This window comes from Megalobrama amblycephala, linkage group LG1 (genome assembly GCF_018812025.1).
Source record: "Megalobrama amblycephala isolate DHTTF-2021 linkage group LG1, ASM1881202v1, whole genome shotgun sequence".
Classification (NCBI taxonomy): Eukaryota; Metazoa; Chordata; class Actinopteri; order Cypriniformes; family Xenocyprididae; genus Megalobrama; species Megalobrama amblycephala.
The window spans coordinates 40,644,459-40,663,964 of NC_063044.1; the positions used below are offsets into that span (position 1 = coordinate 40,644,459).

The window sequence follows — 19,506 nt, forward strand, 5'->3', positions numbered from 1 at the left end:
TCAATCTTCAAGCTGCATAATCAAGATAAGAGAGACGGAGAGAGAGAGAGAGAGAGAGAGAGGGACAGATGCACACATCTAACAAATTGTTTTAGTTTTTTTGAACAAGCACAACTCTTTGTTGAACGTTAGGTTATGGTTAGGCGCAGCTCTTGAGTAATTCTTCTTGACAAAGGTTGAGAATGATTTGCCTTTTACCAATGAATTAAAGTGAGGGTGGAGATTCTCAGTGTGTCTGTAGCCTAAAGAGTGCAATTCACCCTCAGTCATCTATGTAAGCTGCTGTATATCTTCTAGTGAATGATATTTCAGCAATGATACCAACATACACTAAGATCCAAAATAATAATAATAATAATGTTAAGGTTCATTCTGACACAGGACCCTGAAAGTACTCCAAAGGGTCCTTGGGTAAGATATTTGAAACATAAAAAAACGTACATTTCCGTGGCATTTAGAGTTTTTTTTTTTTTTTTATGGCAGTTATTATATAGATTGTTACAAGAACATATGTCTTTTTTATTCTGAGTGTCTCTGGATTGCCTCAGAATCGGGATAAGGGTTCCTTGGATATACAAAAATTGAAAATACCTGCTTTAATTGAATAACATTAATTATTTTAGGCTAAAACAATAATTTATTAAAATAGGCAACCTGTTATAGTCAAAACAAAACAGCTCCGTAAGACCACAATGATTTAGTTCATTTGCACATTTCATTTGGAAAAGCTCGTAAAATCCAAACATTCGGGATTTGAGAACTCTGGGACAAAATATAAAATCTTTCATTTAGTAAAAAATAAAAATGGTTTGTCCAGCCAAATGTATTTGCGTATTTTGAGGGGGATATACAAGCTGAGACACCATCGCTCTGTTTGCTGATCAGTAGCATGACGGACTAAGCTCTTTTCTTACATTATGAACTGTGTTACTCGGTGACCTAATATGCTTAGGATCTTTCTGAGGGTGAGATTCAAAGTTCATGTAACTGTACAGTTACAGTATGTCAGTCAAAGTGAAGAAAAAGCATATGCAATTGCATATCTAACTGGATGCAAAACTTGGACATTTGCACTGATACACCTCAGTATACAGTTCTGTTATACAGATTAGGTTTAGTCATGTTTCATGTCTTTTCTTTTTAAACCCCTTTTTAGCACTTTTTTTAAACAAAGTATGTTTGCAAAGTGTTATTTTTCTTAATCTCAACCTTTATGAAATCACTAAAGCTAGGCTACTTCATATTAAATTCTGACTTACTTCAAAGTATGTCTGCGTCATATATTCAATCTTAACTCAATTATTATGTCTCTGAATAATTTATTAGACTACTATCTTCAAATGATTTCTTAATTTAGCCATCTTAACGTGCGGTCCTCAGAGTGACACTCGTGCACTCGGTTTTTTTTTTTTTTTTTTTTTTTTTCCTTTCCCATTCAACAGCAACACTACATACAACTGGTAAACCAATTGTATTTTAGATATAGGCTAGAGCAAGCAGCACACTTTCATGCTTAACCATTGTGGAAATAGATGAACACTACCAGACTGGAAAACTTTCCGAGCTTTGTCGGTGTAAACAGATACGATTAGCTACGATAAGCGTATTTACCATGTACAGATCGTACATATAGGCTACTCACGCGATTCACTAAAATATAGCGACCGAGGACTGAAAGGGGCCATCAGTTGTCATTTTTATGGCTAAAGGCGAACTCTAGCGGCAAACCAAACCAAACCTGACTGCGGTCCATGGTCCTGAAACATTTGGCGACATTCTGGAGATGTTAGCGAAAGCACGATGTATTAAATCTCTAAGAGTTCAACAACCCCTAAACTAACATTCACATAGTGTTTCCTTGGCTAATGTACCTTAGAATTGCATATATTACCTCAGCATGTCAGTATGTGTCTAATGATTCCATGCAGAATATCAAATGATTCCAAAAGAAACGCGCTCACAACTCGCGTTTACATTTGAACGTCGATATACAATCACGCCTTAGTGCAAAACGAAGCGAATTCATGTTCATTTGGAGTCCGTTAAGGCGCACTGTCAAACTCAACACATTAGACGATGCATTTATAAGTTCGACAAGTCACACTGAGGCATTTGTTGCAAATACGCGGGTGTACAAAAGCCACATGGATAACTTACATGTCTCAGACTACACTTGCGCTCCTTTCATTTCTCGTGCAACAAAACCAACACTAGAAGCGACGTAGATGCGACATTCCAAAGCATTTCCCACTTACCTTTTTCGCAGAGCGAAGCGAGAGTCTCTCCGTAACCAAACCGGGGTCCCTATGTCACCATGTACCCCCTTGACATTTTCTAAGAGGCAGTAGAGATCGGACGGGGGGCAAATAAAAAAAAACACACACACAAGGTTCCTCTTGGCCTCGGAATACAAAGAGCTGCAGCTCCTCACTGCGTCAAGCGCGATCCTCAAAGATCCATTAAAGAGCGAGTGATTAATTCAAGGCAGAGCCTTTATGTATTCCGCACAGACAGAGACATGGCAGAGTTGTTTCGTCTGTCATAACGCGAGCGGACAGCGCCTTATAACTATTTCCAGTCAATTATTAGTTGAGCTGAGGAGCGGGACTAGAGCACTGCTCATCCACAAGTCCAGTTGGGGCAAAGTTAAATCTCATAATAAGATTGTAGGTTACTGCGAGGCTATAAATGGTGTGGGTTCCACACTGAAGGCAAGAGGGCTGCGTGCCACGTGAGAGGACTGTTTAGCCTAGTTCAAAATGTGAGATTTTAACACATCACTGTATACAGAAAGCATTTAAAATCTTTGAAATATTTAAAATATTTGAATTTGTAATTCTATAGGCAACACGGTGAGCAAAATAGAGTAGACTATGTAGAATAAACCTTTGGCAAGCACTGCTAAATTATATTTACGCGATGGAATATGTAAACTATTTCATATCTTGCAAAGTATAGCTACCTGTTGTGCAGGTACACATTAAAAAAAATTCTCGAACTGTTATTTTTTATGACATTCGGTTCAGCTGACGATTTTTGAACGTGCATTAGTAAAGAGCTACTAAAATGTGCACTACTTTTCAACGGCGCTTTACTAAAGAAAGAAATATAGTACTGCGCAACCAGTGAAATGACTCTGAATAAGACCTGATTCATGTTAGTGATTCAAAAGCAGCGCAGTACCATAAAAACGATTCTTAGGCGGTTCTTTTAGAGTTATACTAACTGGTTCTTTGTAGTGAATCAAAATACAGCGTGGAATTCCAGTCCAAATCTCGAATAAACGACTCATACGAGCTGCTTCTTTTAGTGAATCAAAACCACTTACTGTACGTCTCATTCAAAATGTTTTTTTAAATTAATCTGACTCATTTACCCGAAGCTACTTCTGTTATGAACTATGTTGTACTTCAGTCTCGTGACACCTGATTAACATGGCAATGTTCAATTAAATATAAATATAATGAGTTTTGTGAATGAATGGACACATTTTTTTATGTAGCCTAGTTAGGACCAATTATTCAATTTTATGAAATGTCATATGCCACAAAACAATTTTTTTCAAGAATCCTATTGAATATATCAATATTAGATGCTGTTCTAGACTATACCCTATATTTGAGGGTCTCATAATTAATAAGAATTGCATTTAATTTGATATCTTCCTACCAAAGTACTAAACAATCATTGTTTTTAAACCAGAATCGTTAACAGAAATCAGAAATAGAATCATTAACCAATTCCCATCCCTTTTCCACAAATACTGTAAAATACAATTTCTTGCTGGAATCGCTCAGGGAGGGGATTTGGGAAAAGGGAAAGCATGAGAAACAAGGCTGGCATCATTTCATATTGACTTTCTGCACTCTTGGGAACAGCACCAATCCACCACATCCTCCAAATGCACTCAGTCACAATTTAAGGTTGGTAAACCTTTTGAGATACGATTGACAGCCATTCTTCATACTTTGTAACCTTGACTCTCTGGAGGCAGGAGGGAGCTGTGGGCTGCTGCCTAAGTGTCTGGCACAGGACGGATGCATTGTGGAGGCTGAAGTTCCCTAGCTTTCTGCTGCGCTCATAAAGAAGCACGCAGGCACTGAGTGGGCATCCATCTGTAGAGAGATGCTGGTGATCTGGTGCATTACCCACAGAGTGGCCGGGCTTTTGTGTGTGTCTGCTGAGGATCACCGGTCCGCACAGCTGCAGGGCTGGGGCTGTCAGCACTGACTGCTCATTAGAGTGGGCAGGCTGATGTGACGTGGTAAGGTTAAATGCTTGCTATTTTCTGTTGTAGGTAGCAGTCAACCACACTGAATCAAACGGGGGTAATATAAGGGGTGCACATTGATCCCTTGTAAGTTTTATGCAACACTGCAAATGGCGTAGAGACTCTGGGCTCATCACATATTAAGCCGTTTCTTGTGGCACATAAATTTTCACTTTACTTAAATGTATATTTGTTTTCACAAACTAATAATAGTCGAAGCTGTGTTTAAGTTAGGAAGGTTGACAGGTCTGTAATTTGTATCCGTTCTAATGAATTCCAGCTAATTAATAATGAAAGAAAGAGTTCTACTGCTAAATACCTTCTGGTCTGTAAGCTAGGAAGCACAAGTTAATTTGAGTATTAAGTGCAAGTAAAATTTGCTGATGAGCAAGATCGTGTGATGGGTGTCACATGATTCTGGTCATAGTTCGTATTCCTCTTAATGAGTATAATTGCTTAAAAGCGTTAAAGAATCATCACTGGAACCAGAAGAAATAAATATTTTCAATAAATTAATACTATTTTAAAAAAATGTTAAATGTTGGGTTATTTCAACCCATGTTTGGGTCAAATATGGACAAAACCAACCGTTGATTTAAATTTTCAAAATAATTTTTTTTTTAAATCAAATGGTTTGGTTTGTATATATATGACCCAAACATGGGTTGAAACAACCCTGCATTTTTAGTTAGGTTTTTTTTTTTTTTTTTTAGAGTGAATAGTTAGCCTTAAAGGATTAGTTCACTTTCAAATGAAAATTACCCCAAGCTTTACTCACCCTCAAGCCATTAATGGCAGTGAATGGGAGTCACTAGTATGAGCTGAAGAAAGTGCTTCCATCCACATCCATCCATCATAAACGTACTCCACACGGCTCTGGGGGGTTAATAAAGGCCTTTTGAAGCAAAGCGATGCGTTTGTGTAAAAAAGTATCCTTATTTAACAAGTTATGAAGTAAAATATCTAGCTTCCGCCAGACCCGCCTTCCGTATTCAACTTATGAAGAAAGTGTAAACCTCTCGCAGTTCAAAACTCTTACGCTACGTCCTACGCCTTCCCTATTCATCTTACGGGAAAATAATCTTAACTGATGTGATGCCAGTTTACACTTTCTTCATAACATGAATAGGGACTTCATAACTTGTTAAATATGGATTTTTTTTTTTTTTTTAAACAAATGCACCACTTCACTTCAGAAGGCCTTTATTAACCCCAGAGCTGTGGAGTATGTTTCTGATGGATGGATGTGGATGGAGACACTTTCTTCAGCTCATACTTATTGATCCCACTCACTGCCATTATAAAGCTCGGATGCGTCAGGATATTTATTTAATATTTCTCAGATTGTGTTCATCAGAAAGAAGAAAGTCATATACACCTAGGATGGCTTGAGGTTGAGTAAAGCTTGGGCTAATTTTCATTTAAAATTGAACTAATCCTTTAACTATTAAACAGCATCATGTGCCCTCATTATGTTTAATCAAAATAACTTCCCCTCCTTCTTGCAGCGACATCTCTTTTCTTTCTGATGGCATATTTACTGGTGCAAGGACAGGACAACCTGTCACTCACATGAGATCCACCAATAGCAAACCAAAACAAAATCCAGTCCCGCCCACCCCCATTTTTTCTTGTTCAAGAAGCCACTTAAATATGTCACAATCGGGAAGAAAAAAAAAAAACATCATAACTTTTGTTCCATGCAAACTTTAAGACTCACAGTTAGGCTGCTGGATCAACTAAAAGGTATCAACTCATTAGAATCATTCGATCGGGGAATCTGACAGCTGTTGTGCCTTATGTGTTTGATTCACTTAAAGGGTTAGTTCATCCAAAACTGAAAGTTCACTCATCCTCATGCCGTTCCAAACCCGTAAGAACCCTTTCGTTCATTTTCAGAACACAAATGAAACTCTTTTAGATGAAAGCTAAAAGCTTTCTGTAAAGGACCGCTAATTTACAAAAGAGAGTTTATAAAGTTTGTATTGATTTATTTACAGAGCCAAGTGGTGCTTGCTGCAGAGTCAAATGACCTCCAGCTCCACCTCTCTGGAGCTCAAGGGTGGAGCCTAACCTGTTTAATGGGTGGAGAGATAGGGTTATGGGTAGGGTTAGGGTGTGGTTGGAGGATGCAGCTCCACCCATCATGCTCACAGTAGGTTGAGAGAGGGGGAGCTGGAGGTTATACTCCACCCATGGCTCTGCAGTGAGTAGCCTCTCCACTGAGCTGCCTTGAAAGACTTTTATTTTGATACGGACTTGACATGCAACATTTGGACTGTATAAAGCGGGGTGGGGAACGTTGATCCTGGAGGGTCATAGAGTACCCCAGGGATGACGTGTTTTTGTAGGCCAACCTGGAAGTTAGCGGCTCACGGGTTCCCTCGATTGAAAGCCTATGCATTTTTCCCATAGATTTTTGGAAAATCGCAGAAAATAAGCTCTGTGTTCAACAAAGGGTTATGACACTTACACGTTTTGTCTATCAAGATAATCTTTACAAGTTAACACAACATTTATACATTTTGAAGCCTAAATAAAGTGGTCGGATATAAAAGGCTAACAGTAGGCTATAAACGGACTACAGCATACCATGGTCGCGGATCAACGTCACCAACACCAAGCGTCCTCAAACTTTATTTAGAAAAAAACTTTATTTAAAAACATGCTCTCTGATTATGATCTGCGCTGTTATGAATACTTATCCACTTTTTCATGAGAAATGCTGTCCAAATGTCCCGTTTTTAATGATGACGTCTAAAGTCCCCACCAAAGGAAGTAGCCCTTTTAGCAACTTGTTAGCAACCGCCGATTTTAAGACACAGTAAAAGTTTAAAAAATCACAAGTGGGTTATAACTGGTGTGTTTTATGTCATAGATCAAAACGTGAAAGTATTTAGAGGCTTTGTTAACCACAGACCTTATTTCAGGCGATTTAGCAAAAACCCATTCAAAAAGCCCATAGACTTTACGGCGTTTGTACCAGAAGTCCTAAAATGCTAACTCGCTTCTGGGTTTTGCCTACAAAAATGCGTCATCCCTGAGGCACTCTATTGTCCTGCAGAGTTTAGTTCCAATCCTAATTAAACACACCTGAAGCTAATCAAGGTCTTCAGGATTACTAAAGTTACAGGCAGGTGAGTGTTTTTTTCAGGGTTGGAGCTAAACTCTGCAGGACAATAGCCCTCCAGGATCAACGTTCCCCACCCCTGGTATAAAACGTTCCTCGTTTCCATTCTTGTGTATGTGCGCACACACTTTTGTGAAGGACACAGCTTGCAGTCTATGACGGTTTTCTCTTCCCATTGTATTATTGTGTATCCCTCTTGAGGGTTATAAAGTAAACGAGTTTAATGTCTATCATTTTGTAATTGTTTTATTGTGATGTTGGTTATTGTGTTAGAGTTATACAGTGTTTTCTTCTCAAGTTTTTTTTTTTTTTTTTGTAGCTCTTACGATGTTTACATGAGTGTCACGAATAAAATGCTAATGGAGGTTTAAGAAGTATTTGACCATTATTCCAGTGGGGTTGCAACACTTTCTGTACTTCCATCGACAGCCTATGTAATTCAAATTTTGACGCTTCAAAAAGATATTGTGAAGCTAATCCATATGAATTGAACAATTTAGTCCAAATTTTCTGAAGAGACTTTATTGCTTTTTATGATGAACAGATTTAGGCTTTTACTCACATATAAACATTGATCAGCAAACATAAACAGAACTCTCAGTTCTGTTAACGGCTCATAGACTATTCACATGGTGGTGCTTCTCACAGGTTCTATCACAAATCCTGCACAATTGATTAAAGATGTATTTTACAATCAAATGATAAAAGGTGGCATTTTAAGGTATGCACATATTACACAGCAACTATTCAGCCTGAATCCGAATTGCACTGATTGGAAATCCCATTGAGCAAAACAAAATGGCAAAATCTGACTGATTAAACGTGAAGCCAGTGTGGTGGGAAGAAGATGCACATAGACACTCTGCAAATTGCCCATTCACCTAAAATCAGTCTACGAAGCATGAATGTGGGATTTTATTATATTTGCAATGAGCTGTCTAAACTAAGGCTAAATATTTTAAGTAGCTGTCAATATTATAGAGAGCGGACTCTAATGTCCGTAAATGGGTTTTGTGGAGAGTAAAAGACAGACTGTGAGGTGAGTTATTGGTTGTGATTTATTCAAATCCTCCATTTATTTGCTAAGCCTATTAGATGGCGAGGAGAAAGAGAAGGCTAGTTATAATTCAGAAGAGGAAATGTTTAGTGGCAGTTGATATAATGGAGCATCTGCCACCCCTGAACATGGCAGATCCATCTTAACATCTGGACTACAGGACAGATGCCTGCAGCTGTCCTCCTATTGGTTGGGAAATGTCAGAAAGATGAGATACTATTAGGTACAGGTTTATTCAAATGCGTGATTTAAGTGCCGTATAGTAGCAATGAAAGGCCATTTGTTTAAGTGACTCAACATTTTTCTTTCACAGCAGATGTGGATGACTGCCGTTAGTGGTGTGAAGTACTCATTGATTACAGATTTTCATGCCATATGGGCCCTCCATGATGTTTCTTTGTAGGGCAACTGCTATTATTTCCATACGTCGCCAGTGGAAAATGCATGGGACTTTCAATTTGAAAGCGAAATGGAATTGTTATTCCATTTAATTTTTAATTCTCTGCTATTATTGTCAAAATTGCATTATGGAAATCCATGTTTAAAGGATTACTGTGTTTAAAATATGCGAATTACATTCCATGAATGAATGGTGAATCTAATGGCTGAATGGACTAAGTCTGTTTATGTGAGTCTCATATATGTGCTTATTCCATAAAGACACTGCAGCGCACTTCCCGCGCTATCTCACTCTGCCTAAGAACGTGAAAAAAAAGGTGGATTGTCTTTGATAAGTGTTTTGTCTTGCTCCTCCCTCTAGATTTAAATGTCTCATGAATAATGCATCAGTATGACAGCCTGCATAAATGTTAAGCGGTAATGTAAGTTGGTGAATATGTAACGTTCCCTGTGAGTTTCAGTCGTGCAGCATTCCTCGACATCAGCAGAATTGTGAAAGCGCAGCAAGAGCGATGTAACAGCATAAAAAAAAAAAAATTCAAGGCTTTTACTAACAAGTACACACAGCACGAGCCAGTAGAAAATAATAACATTGGGTTATCATGACTGCAGAGCCTTGAACTTTAAGAGTTTTAACTTAAGAATTGCATTTGATTCTAACAATAGGAAAGAAATCGTAGCATCTTTTGAGGTGTGTGATGTACCATTACTTACATAAACATGCTGAGTTCAATGTCTGAGGTAACAGCAGTTCATTACGTAGGAGTTTCATTTGCATAGATCTGAATATGCAGTGACACTGGACGAGATTGGCACAGACTGTGCTTCTTTTGAGAGAGTTAAGTACACATCTCTTTGGTAAATTGGTGAAGCTTATACTTGCAGTTATATTTTGTGTTTCACTCTTTAATAAAATGAATAAGTAAACTTATGTAGAAATAAACACAGTTTCTAGAAACCGGTTACTGGAAAGCATAGTTGGTTGAGCTTCAAGACTTTCAAGAAATAGCATCTCTTCTGCGAGAACTTTTCTTCCCATTCTCAATCAAACACACTTTCTATAAATAAATTCTATTAAAAAACTCTGCTATATCTTTCCCTTTTCTGCACTTTTACTTCTGCTCTAGCTTCTGCACTACTCTTGAATTTTGGCATTGTGGGACTACAAGAGTTGCTGGCTCTTGTATGATAAATTGCATGTGATGTTTCTCATTTGTAAGTCGTTTTGGATAAAAGCATCTGCTAAATGACTAAATGTAAATGTAATGAGTTTAAATCTCTACCCTAAAATGTATGAGTATTATTGCAATAGTGGTGCTTGCCCTAGCAAGCATATTTGTTTATCTTACACTGACTATACACATAAGACACAAGACATGAAATAAGATAACATCATTCTGTTTTATTCATTTGGATGAACCCAACTCATCATGACATACTCACACTGCAAAGGCACCACTGAAGCTGAAATGTACCATGAAAAATTGTATTTACATTTAATGCTGCACAGATGTGGCATAAATAATAATGAATAATAAATAAATAAAAAATAATGTTATTAAATTAATATTCAAAATATTAATAAATATTAATAAATTATTGTTATTAGGGGTCAAGCCCTAATAATAACATAAACATGAGTGAACCAATAGTTCAAAGGTTCACTCATGTTTATGCTCATAACTTTTGACACATATAAGTCCTAGAAACAATATTCCTTTTTTCTTGTGCTGATTCGAATGCATCCTGTGACATCATTTCCATTGTGAAAATCTTTCCGCCGTTTAGATTTTTCTGAAAAATCTACTTTTTCAAACTCCTCCTAGAGCATTTGTCCAATTTGCACGAAATACTCACACTCCAAGTCATACGATTTTTGATCGACCAATTCGTTCTCATATAGCGCATCAACGAATTTGACGGCGAGCGCGCAAAAATGGATTTGACGTTGTATCTTCACAATGATTTGGTGTATTGACTAGGTATATGTCATTACAGGCATGACTTGGACATGCACAGTATCGTCACAGCGCCACCTACTGGTGCCAAGATGGCTATTTTTGCTAATATCTTTTGAATGCCTTCTCCTAAAATCATGAGGATGGTCTCCTTAAATTCCTTGAGGCATGCCAAGTTGAACGATATCCAATTTTCTTTGGTCGGCCATTTTGAATTTTGTCATAAAATGCTGTTTTACGAATACATGAACATGTCATTACGAAACTTGGTATGATTCATCAAGGTCATGTTCTGAGAGGACCTGTAAAGTTTTAGGTCAGCGCCCCTCTAGTGGTCAAGAGATATAATGAAATTTATACAAATGCTTATATGAAAAATTAACATTATTGTAATTTAACTTACATCATTAGATTTATTGGCTTATGCCGAGTGCTACGGTACCAAAGTTACCATATTCTACCATACTCCCTGTCTGCCATATTGAATTTTATTCAAAACCTATTTTTTCCAACTACTACAAAATTTGTCTGATTTGTACGAAATTTGGTATGGAGCATCTACAGACACTCATGACAAAAAGTTATTAAAAGATTTTGATAGACCCAATCGTTGTTTTATACTGCGTCAACAAATTTGACTGCGAAGACGCCAAAATGGATATGCAGCTGTATCTTTGCAAAAGTTTTGTGTATTGACACGAAACTTGGTACATGTCATCACAGGCATGACTTGAGGGTGCATGCAGAGTTTCATCATAGGGCCACCTACTGCTCAGAAGTTATATGTTATAAGCGCTTTAACTGATGTAATTTAAACAGCTTTATCCTAATCTCCTGATCACAGATGTCCACAAATATTTCCTTGTTTGGCTTGACCCCATAATTGCTGCTTGCAGCTATATTTATTATTATTATTACTACTACTATCAACATCATCCTTAATACAAATAAGGGACCGTTTACACAACACTGTTTTGGCCATTCATTTACCCCATACAGCAACATAGTGTCGGTCCAGATACGGCCCACATCTGGTACATGTGGATTCCATGTGTACCAGGTGTGGGCCGGATCTGGGCCAACACTACTATATGTTGCTGTCTGGGACACAAATCAGCATTTTAGGGGCTTTCAAAGTGGTTTCAAAGTGCATGTTTTTGAAAACGATACCATTATTGTCTCCATGTAAACTACAAAAATGCAAATTTGACAAACATGTTTTGACAATATTGTCATCTATATGCAAGAAACCCAAAAGAAAATCTTTTCAGTTTTTAGTACATCATTGTCGTGTAAACATATCCTATTACAATTATAACATTATAAATTCCAGAGTTATAAATTCTGACAACATTAATTGTTGCAAGTATAAATTAGTACTGTTATTATTATTATTATTAATATTATTAACAATAATTATATTATAATAATAATTTTTATTCTAAATATGAGAATTATTGCAATATAACTTTAATAGATAACATGAAACAATGGACAGTATATAGGTTAATGTTCAGCAAAGTAGCAGCCCTAAAAAAATAACAAAGTTAAAAAAAAAGTTTTTTGTTTGTTTGTTACAAACTCAAAATGTGCATGCATTTTTGAAATGAGACAACCCTAAAGGAATAAATTAATCATTCTAACACCACTGCACCAGTGAGTTGGACATTTGCGAGCTCAGAAACATTTTCTGATTTTGTTTAGCTGCTGCATTTGTCCAGGAGGCCGAGGCATCTGGTTGAGTCATAGAGCTCTACATTCGAAGTTCCAGTACATCTCCAATTCCGGCTCTGATGTAGACAAGGCACTGATATGTATACACACACACACGCACACAGTCTATAGACTCAGGCAACATGCACCGTGACCCCACAATGGCAGCTTGCGTCCCGACTGCTGGGATAAACACACCACCTACTCTAAAAGCTTTACAAAAGAGCAGCATCTTCTCTGCCAGCAGTGACATGCCTCTTTTCTCCCCAGACTCCGGAATAGAGGGCCCTTATTTGGAGACAGAGTGCGATGTCTGATGTGTGTACTTTCAGGTTACTCTAGCCATTCGCAGCCCAAGTCGGGAGTTATGTCCCAAAGGGCCACCCTACTCCACGGCTGTAAATAGTGCTTGCCTCAGATTGATACACTTACAAGGAACAAGCGCACAGGGTTATTTGGGCAGTGGACACATGGCATGCATAATTAAAATTGGCTAAGTGCCTGTGCACAGGGCTCGGGTCATTTCTGCCAGCTTGTTCCTTGTCCATCAGCTAAAGATGAAATTTCCTGCTTCCCTTTATATCTACAAGTATTGGCTCACAAATATAGCTTGTGCTTGTTTTACCCATTCAGTTCGATCTATATTCAGAGCCAGATGAAAGGGCGGAAGCTTTTTTTTTTCTTTTTCCAATCATCTCCCTGATTGTGTACGAGTCTCCAGTCTCTGCATTGTCACTTTTGTGTCCAATGACGCCCATGGGAATGATTTGACGACTGGCTACTCTTAGCTGAATGGCTTATCAGGGTGTGATAGCATTTTCTGGAATCACTCTCGCTGTCTGGTCAGCAGTCGGTGGCATTATGCTCCGTACAATGGCGCATTAGAGGGCTTGAGAAGACAGGAAGCACTCTGAAAGAAGGGGCTGGATTCTGTTCGGGGTATACGTGAGGCTCAAATGCATTTGAATGCAATGCATGCATGGGAATGAGGCATTCATTTGCCAGGCTGGCAGCAGGCCTGCTAAACCACGGGCGCCTTTGACTTCATGCCAGAGCACTCGCTTATGCAGTCAACAATCCTTTCACCTCTGCGCTGGCACGCTGCTGCTATGCATCTACCTGCGGAGGAGAGAAGCGGATCTATTGCTGCTCCACGTGGCATGCAGTAATTTACTATCGCTGCTGTCCTAGGACAAATTTATGAGTCAGTATTGATAATATAAACATTCAATGGAATATGGCCTCCTCTATATCATGGCCATATTGTAACGACCTGATTTCATTGTTCATTAAACATCCTCCATGCTGTTGTGCTGTTCAATTAGGCCTAAGGAATCCAGCTGGAATGGGCTGAGTGTGTGAGAACAAACACACACATGCTTGGGTGCCTATGTGTGTATCACTTTAGGAGAGCATTTGTATAAAACATTCATGTTCACTTTCCTGTTTTTTTAATGTCCACATGGGCTGTTAGGCTGGCCACACACTTGAAGATTTTAAGCCCCGATTTGCACCCCCAAACGATCTGGGGATTTGAAGCTTGTCTCAAACAATTTTTTGTCGAAAATATCCTCTATTGTGTGGTGTCATTACATTTATTTAACTGCTCCCGACTGAGGCGGAGCATCCCTGATCTCAAAAACATAATAAACATGACTCTTGATTGGGCTGCCTCTGACGTGATACCTGCGATAGCCAATGAGAGTGAGGAAGCGTGTTTTCTCAGTGTGTTCCGCATCGTCGACTGAAGTTGGTCCTTGTCAGCTTTTTTTCGGCCGATTCGACATGTTGAATCGCCGTTGGAGCTCGTCGGGCCATCTGATCGTTATGATTGGCTGTTCAGCTACTGCCACCTGCTGGTACAGAAAGGCATTTCTTCTTATGCAGGCGCAGAACGGACATGCTACTTGGCTGGGTGTCGAGCGTCGGTTTGGTGTGTCAGGGCAACTTTGGACCCAGACGCTGCCAACATGAGCCAACCCCGCAGTCTGCTTTCGTCGCCACTAGTTCGTCGGCGTCGGCATCGGCATCGACATGTTGAATCGCCGTTGGAGCTCGTCGGGCTCGTCGGGCCACTAGTTCGTCGGCATCGGCATCGACATGTTGAATCGCCGTTGGAGCTCGTCGGGCCATCTGATCATTATGATTGGCTGTTCAGCTACTGCCACCTGCTGGTACAGAAAAGCATTTCTTCTTATGCAGGTGCAGAACGGACGTGCTACTTGGCCGCTGGGTGTCGAGCGTCGGTTTGGTGTGTCAGGGCAACTTTGGACCCAGACGCTGCCAACATGAGCCAACCCCGCAGTCTGCTTTCGTCGCCACTAGTTCGTCGGCGTCGGCATCGACATGTTGAATCGCCGTTGGAGCTCGTCGGGCCATCTGATTGTTCTGATTGGCTGTTCAGCTACTGCCACCTGCTGGTACAGAAAAGCATTTCTTCTTATGCAGGTGCAGAACGGACGTGCTACTTGGCCGCTGGGTGTCGAGCGTCGGTTTGGTGTGTCAGGGCAACTTTGGACCCAGACGCTGCCGACATGTGCCAACCCCGCAGTCTGCTTTCGTCGCCACTAGTTCGTCGGCGTCGGCATCGACATGTTGAATCGCCGTTGGAGCTCGTCGGGCCATCTGATTGTTCTGATTGGCTGTTCAGCTACTGCCACCTGCTGGTACAGAAAAGCATTTCTTCTTATGCAGGTGCAGAACGGACGTGCTACTTGGCCGCTGGGTGTCGAGCGTCGGTTTGGTGTGTCAGGGCAACTTTGGACCCAGACGCTGCCGACATGTGCCAACCCCGCAGTCTGCTTTCGTCGCCACTAGTTCGTCGGCATCGGCTTGGTGTGATCCTGCCTTAATGTGTGCATTCAGAGGAATATCATGCTAAAAATCAGTTGAAACTGTCATTATGTCTGTGGTCTCCCACAGTTTTAAAATCAGTTAAGATTTGAAAATCGTCTAGTGTGTGACCAGCTTTGGAGGACACTGTAAAAAATGTTTGTCATTTTTATAGAATAATAAAAAAAATCTCTTATGAAACTCTAGATTGCACAGGCTGAGAGGTCCTTAACTCAATCTGCTTGCAATCTCATCATTCTCTACAGTCCCTGCTGTATCAGTAGGCAATGAACTCGCTGCTCAACCTTCAAATACTTGGTCAGCATTTGCTGTAGCAGTTTGCAGCACGCTTTCAGAAACCCTCCACCTTCCCCAGCTCCACCTGTATAGATCTGCTACAGGTAATTCATGTACGCTATATTGTACAGCAGCAGCATGTCTTACTTGCTCACAGCAGCGTGTCGTGTATGTATTGGCAGTAGCAAGTCCCGTACTTAATCTGCAACAGCAGCAGCAGATCTATTCCGACAAGACCAAAAAAATCAACATTGTCATATCCATTACCATGCCAAAATACTGTACATTGTACATACTGTAAAGTGCTACTGTAAAAACCTTTTAACTACAAGTTACCTTATCAAATATGGGTGGAAAAACTGTAAAAGGCTTAACATCATATTATATGTAATTATACTGTAAATTATTGTAAAATTATTGATTTTGGGAAGCAAAAACTATGAATTACCATATCATTTATAGTGAAAAACAACAAAAGGATATTCCCAGAAGTCCCTGCATGACATCACATATGACTTTACTTTATATAAATAATTTTGTTTCTTATTTTTGTTTTCAGTAAACTACATTAGGGTGTTTTGTGTTACATTTAACTGTTTATTGCACTATTTTAGTGTCCTGTGTGTTACGTTGACAGTGTTTTGTCTTGTGTGTATGGCCATGTATATGCGAGTATTGGCCATTTAACTTAATAAGAACTCTGATTTATTATGTGGCTTTCTGTTGTACCTCTTGAATTCAACATTTTTTAATGTAAAATGCAGATTTTGGTAGTTTTGGCACCATTGTTAATTGGTATATTAACATTATATCACTTAATGAAATATACAGTTATAAGATGTAAAATATACAGGCACCAGGAATATATGCCATCCTGTAAACCAGAAACAAAGTATTTTTTTACGGCCTTTTTTAAACAAATTCAACATGATAATTTTTACAGTGCACATGTGAAAAGGTAAAAGCTAAGTTAACACCAACAAAAACTGAGTAGACTGCAACTTTAATTATGAACCTAAATGAGCCGACTGTGAAGAGAGGGAACAGAAACAATACAATTAAGGTTAACACAATCAATTTATTTATTGTTACGAGTTAATTAATCAGTCGTTGGTGCATTTTATCAATTATATCAATCTGTGTACCACAGTTTGAGATCCGCCGGTTATATAATGTTATAGGTTATAAATGTTACTTATTAATTATTCTTGTGCATTGCTTTGCTGTGTTTTGTGTTACTTAGTTCATGTTTGTTGTATCACTTTAATGTCGCGTGTTGTCTACTTCTGTGGTGTTTTGTATTGTAGAAAATGCTGTGCACCATCTGTGTCTAATTGATTAATGGCCACAGGCACTGAAAAAAAAAACATTTAATGATTATTAATGCTAATTATTATGGTGGTTATCAGTACATTTAAAGGTGTCAAGCAGATTATTGTGGTTCAAGTAGGCTGGTATATCAACATTATACAAGTTATATAAAATATACAGTCCGTCTAACATGGCATTACATGCACTTTACAAGCACAAAAAAAGAAAATCTAATACTTTACAGTGTAATAATTTTTATAAAGTAGGGAATGTGAGAGTGATGTAATCTGACGCCTTAAAGGAAGTGTGCATCTGTGCATAGATCAGTTTTACTGTGTTTTGCCATCCTGTTTTTTTCTCCCTTCCGTTGGCACAGGTTTAGGACACTCTCACCGGGTCGCCCACTAGTCTGCAGCTGTCTGTGAAGAGCCTGCCAGCATGTTTTCCTCCCTCCCTCTCTCTTTCTCTCTCCATCTTTTCCAGCCCACCCCAGCGCTGAGGCGGATTCCAAAACCTCGGTGACACCACGCAGGCTCTGTGAGCGCAAACACAGACACATCCACCCACATCTCGCCGTCAAAGTGATCCCCTGCTCACGATGCTGAGGGGAAAACAGATTGAAAAGTGAGTGTGTGTGGAGGGAGGAGCAAAAAGAGTGAAAAATACCTGACTCATTCCCTCCTCTGCCTTTTTCCTTTCAATTAAATATGCCTTGCAGCTAGAGATGGAGCAGATAATGGACTCCTCTGATGATACTAACACGGCTACTTTTTAAAGTCAAGGCAGGATGTTGGCCTCTCCGTGTTTGACTGGTGGGATGTTTTAAAGCATCTTGCATAACTTTGCAGTTTAGTTTGCATTGAGTATAGGATTTTTCTAAGCTACATCTCTTGTAATGCTTCAATGAGACCTATATAAATATATTTGGACATTGAAATCATTTTCAAAGGAATACTTCACCCATTCACTCACCTTCATGTTGTTGAAACTCGTACGATTGTCTTTCATCTGTAGAACACAAAATGAGATGTTAGGCAAATTGTTCTTTTCAATACAAAAAAAAAAAACACCATTAAAGTCTTATGAGGTCTAGCTTTGTGTGAGGAATGAACTGAAAAATTCACCTCCTCTGTAGAGCACATTCCATGTTCGTATTTTAATTTCTCACAAATTGTTTTGATGTCAAACTTGGTGACATGTTTTGACATGCCATTAAAAATACATGCACTGGAATAACATTTGAGAGCTATGAAGAATCATTATCATTATCATTATCAGTGAAAAATAAATTAAATTTGTTCTTTATATACAAAAAGCATTTGAATTAGTTCATAGGACTTACAGTATTACATGCCCATAAAAAATCCCTGTAAAATTTACGGTAAAAAAACGGCAGCTGTGATTGCCAGAACTTTACCGTAAAAAAGCAACGTTTTAGGTTTTACGGGACAGCACTTAGTTTACTGTCTATTTTACAGTTCAAAACCGTATAATTTAAAGGTTTATATCATAATAATTATGGTTCATAACTGTTTTTTTACACACTGTAAAAAAATCCATTAAATTTACGGTAAAAAAACGTATTTCATGAACTGATATAATGTTAATTTACCAACCTATTGAAGTACTAATATTTGTTTTGTACCTTTGTAATACACTGACAACCACCAATAACACAGTGGTGATGAGAGTCACATGATGAATCAAAGCTGAGAAGGACAATACTAATACATAGAAGGTGCACACAGTGTCATTCTCACACAACACTGAATACCATCATGACAACAAACATGACATTTTAAAAATGCATTAAATGCATTCATTTAAAAACATTAGATGTAACATAAAACCCTAATGTACATAACTGATTAGAAAAAAAAAAAATGATGAAAATACATCAAATGTGAAGTGTCATGCAGGGAATTGTGGGGATGTCAATTTACGTTTTTTCACTGTAAATTATACAATGTTATTTTTCACTTCCAAAACCTATAAATGTAATGGTATTTTACTGTAAAATTACATTATATGTACCGTTAGATCTATTACAGTTATTCACTGTATATAGTACGGAAACTTTCAGTAAACCAATTGACCGTTTGCAAAGACCCGCCTCCTTTAGTTACTGTTGCTACATCCGACAAGCCATGCCACTCTCACACCACACATCATGTTTTCACAGTGGAAAAATACATCGTGGAGCAAAAAGGACGCTGACAACGTATCAACAGACAAGACAGAGCAGGTTACTTTTGATATGAAACAAAGTCTCAAATTTCTATTTTTTTTTAAGTTTTGAAGAAATCTAAACAATAAATACCGTTTTGTGGCTCTTTAATGTGTTGTGACAGATCACTGTAGCGCCTCAAGCAGCACGTGAACCGATCATCTCTTCTTACTTGTTCTTTTATGTAATCAAATAAACATGAATGAACCACATTTTAACAACAGAAAGATGTCAGTACACATCATTTTTCAAGTTCAAGTCCACCAACATTAATCTACTAACTCCCCTGAATGCTTTGTCAGACAAAATGGC

At 38.6% G+C, this 19,506-nt stretch overlaps 1 protein-coding gene and 1 long non-coding RNA gene across 2 annotated transcripts in view; both read right to left on the reverse strand.

Moving 5' to 3' along the window:
- The window catches only part of elfn1a (extracellular leucine-rich repeat and fibronectin type III domain containing 1a), a 119,956-nt gene extending 117,175 nt beyond the window's left edge, over positions 1-2,781 (reverse strand). Inside the window, exon 1 of the mRNA XM_048192807.1 lies at positions 2,256-2,781. The gene's annotated coding sequence lies outside the window, so the exon portion shown is untranslated. The remainder of the gene's footprint in view (positions 1-2,255) is intronic.
- A 13,740-nt stretch (positions 2,782-16,521) lies between these two features.
- LOC125269822 overlaps positions 16,522-19,506 on the reverse strand; it is a 72,460-nt gene continuing 69,475 nt past the window's right edge. The window contains exons 2-3 of the long non-coding RNA XR_007185200.1: positions 17,940-17,975; positions 16,522-17,568 (exon numbers count right to left, since the gene is read on the reverse strand). This is a non-coding gene — a long non-coding RNA (uncharacterized LOC125269822). The remainder of the gene's footprint in view (positions 17,569-17,939; positions 17,976-19,506) is intronic.